Here is a 4920-nt window from a genome sequence, read left to right on the forward strand (position 1 = left end):
TGTCTCGTTCTGGCGACATATCATGTTTACCAACAGATGACTAAACTAGGGGGAAATATATATATATATACATATGTCTCCAGTCACATAAATTAAGATATAGATTTCTGTCTTAGTCCATTTGGGCTGTTATAATAAAGTACCACAGACTGGGGGACTTATAAACAACAGAAATTTATTTCTCACAGTTTTGGAGGCTGGGAGGTCCAAGATCTTGCACGGTGCCGGCAGATTCGGTGTTCAGCGAGGGCTTTCTGGTTCATAGATGGCACATTCTCATTGTGTCTGCATATAGTGGAAGGGGCTAGGGAGCAATCTGGGGTCTCTTTTTATAAGAACACTAATCCCAATCATGAGGGTCGAGCCTTCCCCAAAGTCCCACCTCCAAATACCATCACATGGAGCATTAGGATTTCAATGGATGAATTTGGGGGAGACACAAACATTCAGACCATAGCAATGTCCAATAAAAAGTTATTTTTTAAAAACAAACTATAGTGACAGAAAGCAGATTAGCAGTTGTCTGGGGCCGATGATAAGGATTGGAGATTGCCTGCAAAGAGGCAAGAGGAAAGTTTTAGAATTAAGTAAATGTTTTATATCTTGATTTTGATTGTGGTGTTGATTATATAAATGAACGCAATTGTCCAAACTCATCAAAATGTACACTTAAAATGGGTAAAATGTTTTGGATGTAAATTATACATGAACGAAGCTACTTTCCTGTTTAATAATTATTTATCGAATGTATAATATTTATGTGATTTTGATAGATTGTGTATAGATAATCATTGAAATGATAACTCAGTCCAGAAGAGATTTTTAACACTTAGGGCTTATGATTGTGGAAAACACAAACTTTTCTTAATTTGTACTTTTTTTCCAGAGAAGTAAGAGAATGATCAATAAAGGGTATAAAGTATAAAATATATTACATTAGGGTTAAATTCTGTGGGAAAGGAATTATGATGTCAAAGGGAAAAGGAAATCATAAAATCTTAATGGTTACAGAAGTTGTTCAAATATTTTTAAATATGGTTGGTAGTGGGTTATAACATATCCCCATGTTTTATAGATTCCATTAGATTTATTTAAAAGAATGATATAACAGTTTCCTTTTAAAATATTGATATTTATGATGTACTAGAAAATTTATCCTTTGCAACTACTTAGACTTAGGATAAAGATTCTTCAATGTCAGCTTAAAAAGGTACAAGAAGAGCACATAATCTTTCAGAGTACTTTTAGGGATAAAAAAGAAAAGGAAAGCATTGATTTAGGGATGGGCACAGCAGAGGACTAAGAAAGAATAACCAGGCAGAAAGAAGGAAAAGCCAGAGAGAATGTTCGCAGAATTCAGCGGAGCAGAGACCGTCAAGGGGGAAGTTGTTTTCTGCCTCACAGAGTTCAAGCAAGGCAAGTGCCATGAGATAATCTACCAGGGCTTTAATTCATGAGTAAATGGGACTGTGGGTGATATTTTCACCTTTTTTCCTGCCCAAGCAGGGATTCTGAGTATGGAGGGCAAGGATTTCCTTGCCCCACAAGGGGCTCAAAAAGAGTTGAATCGTTTGAGAGCTGAGAGGCTCCAGAGAGTCAGTGGAAATGGGTGCAGGCTGGTTAGGTGGAGAGAGTGTCCTGAAGGACGGGGAAGTGAACCAAAGCCACAAACTGGAAGCTCAGAACAGTGGGGCCTGAGGCATTCCCCACAGGCCCCCTGGCAGGTGGGAGGTGCAGTGTCTACGTAGGGAGGTGGCACCAGGTTTTCTAGATGAGACAGCGTCCCCTGTACCCAGCTTAGAACAAAAGCAGGGTAGACTTTTGTCCCCGGGGCAGGTGTATGGGCTGGATAAGAAGCATATCACTCTGGACACTTCCGAACTGAAGACCTGGCCCCAGTGTTCTGTGCTGTCTAAAGTTCTCTTGAAACTTGCATGACTCAGGAGCTATGTAGGGAATGGGATTCCCTTATTGGGATAAGGGCTAAGATTGGATTTCCTCCAGTGGAAAAGTGAGCTTAGGAACAGATTGATTTTTAGAGAGGGAAACATACCAATCACATTTCTTAAAGTCTGTGTGTTGTTGCATGTTAAAAGCCACTCCATAAGGACTGAAAGGTGTTCAGCTGGATTTGAGAACTAGGAGGTCATAGGTGCAGTTTCAGCCGAGCGTGGGGCAAGATCTAGATTTTATGCAAAGAAGAATGAGTGGGAAATGAAGAAGTGGAAAAAACTCATGTAGACTGCTCATCCAAGAAACTTGACTATGAACAGAAGGTGAGATAAAGGATGGAAGTTGGAGGAGGAGGCAGAATAAAGGTTTCTGCTGTGAGGACGCTGACAGCTACATTGCAACATGCCTTCTTGCTGACTATTGCTATCTCTTCCAGCTTCTCAGGGCATCTTTTTATATGTTGTGTCCTTGGTATCTAGAAAGGTGATTATAAGGTAAAATGAGCTGCCGTAATGGTTGAACCTCCAAATCTCAATGGCTTAACACAATGAAGTTTTATTTCTCATGCAGGTAAAACCAAGTGGTCATGTCCTCCGGCAGAGATGCGGGTCCAAGCTCATTCCACCCATGCCCTCTTCCACACTTGACTTCCAGAGTTGCTCTGGAAAGAGAAAGGAGCATAGAGAACTGCCTGTGGGAGGTTTCTATGGGCCAGTTCAGGAAGTGGTATACATCACTTTTGTCCACTTTGAGCAGGACTCAGTCACGTGACCACACCTAACTGCAAGAGGGGCTGAGAATGTCACCTAGCTGTGTGGTACATTAGGAGATAGCTCTGATGAGTGTGCACTAGACTCTGCCATATTATTCCACCCACTCATTACTGTGATGCACTTAGCCTATATTCTAGCCTCTCAGGACCCACCCTCAGTTTAGACTGGTGTCTTGACTCAGATACTGCTCAGATTTCTGTCCTAACCTATTTGTAGAGACTGTAAGGCAATCACATCTGTTTATAAATCAAGTCACAAAACCCCTAAATTCTTGGCTTGAGAAGCATCAGAGGGGAAGGCTTAGGGGTTTGGGGACATGGCAGGCTCCCATAGAATATGGGCATTTCGCTTTTCACTTGGACACTTTGCTATGAGACCATTGTCACCACCATGGTCACAGGGACTTTCTCCATGAATATTCTACTTCCAATGTAAACAAACCACTTTTGCATAGCTGAGACAGGATAGCATTTTCAGAAAGACTGTACTAAATTCTAAGGGACGAATGGAAATGAACAGAGGTATTGTGTGTAAGCCAGAGGCCACTGTCCATGCCCAGCCACAGAATTACTGACCACCCTCTTTGTTAAGTGCTGCCCTCGTAGGCAGCATAACTTCTCGGCGTGGACTGCTGGGTCTGGCCTGACTCTAGATACTCTTCTAGACTTTGATATCTGACTCTTGGTCTCAGGGTTGCATCAGCTTGGCTTACTGGTGAATCACCTTGTTAGTTTAAGTGCCCTGTATTAATTTAAAATGCAAATATAAAATCTTTAGTGGTTTAAACTCTTTTGTCTTCCATTGAGAACACTCTTTAAGAGTTTACCCGAGGACCTTGATAGCAACAAGAAACTTGTTTGGAGAACATGGAAACAGGGCGAAGGGGTTTAAATGGTTTTTAGTGATGATATATACGAGCCATTATAGAATTTGGCAAATCATCTCTACAAGATTGTGTCGAATACCTTTTTCTTGTAGAAATGGTCATATCTACTAGGTACAGTACTTACCTTTGATGGGGAAGGTTGAATAATGACAAATTATTACTGTTTGATTCTTCTTTTTTAAGACTTCATGTAGACTGCTACCTTTATGTCTTAAGGACTTGTTTCATATTCAGTTTTAATTTAGTTTGAATTGGTTATATTTACTCAAATTGAGATTTAGGACATAAATTTCTAAATTTCACAGTAGTGCTCTGGGTAAATTGATATCTCCAGATAGCTAATGTCATAGAATTACCATTTGACCCCACAATTCCACTCCTAAGTATATATCCACAATAACTAAAACACAAGTACTGAATTGAATACATGTACGTACATGTTCATAGCAGCAGTATTCACAATAGCCGAAGGGTTGAGGCCAATCCCAAAATCCATCAATGAATGAATGGGTGAACAAATTATGGTATATCCATACAATAGAATATTATTCAGCCACAAAAAGGAACGAAGCACTGATACATGACACAACATGTATAAACCTCAAAAATACTACACTAAGTGAAAGAAGACAGATACAAGGTTGTGTATTATATGAGTCCATTGATATGAAATATCCCGAACAGGCCGATCCTTGGGGACAGAAAGCAGACCAATGTTTGTTGGGGCTGGGAGAGCAGAAATGGAGAATAACTGCTTATTGGTACAGAGTTTCTTTTTGGAGTGATGAACATGTTTTGGAACTACATGGAGATGGTGGTTGTACAACATTGCGAATGCGCTAAATGCTACTGAATTGTTTATTGTAAAATGCTTAATTTTACATTATATGAATTTCAACTCAACCAAAATCTTATATGAATGAGTCGGTAGGAGCAAAACATACTGACAAACATTTTATACTCAGCTACCAAGTAGTTTTCAAAATTTAATTAATAAATTCTGTGATTCTTAGCTAACCTTACAAAATCAATATGGCAGAAAACAGTTTTAGTCAAAGTGTGGGATGCGTTTTAATGATGGTAGGTAAGATAGACAAGGCTTTCAATAACATTGCCTCACTTTTAGTGAGGAATTTTGTTGCTTTTAGGAGATTTTAGTCACCTTTCAATCCTTGTGAAAATATCAGTGAGAGATTCTCAGTTTTGTGCTAGAATGTTTGCTGTTATTATGTTCAACATCTCCAACAGACACGAACCTCTTTTTTCAATAAAGAGAGCAGACTTCAGGCTCAGAGCCCTCTGTGGGCA

This window comes from Pteropus vampyrus, unplaced genomic scaffold, assembly GCF_000151845.1.
Source record: "Pteropus vampyrus isolate Shadow unplaced genomic scaffold, Pvam_2.0 Scaffold49, whole genome shotgun sequence".
NCBI classification, from domain to species: domain Eukaryota; kingdom Metazoa; phylum Chordata; class Mammalia; order Chiroptera; family Pteropodidae; genus Pteropus; species Pteropus vampyrus.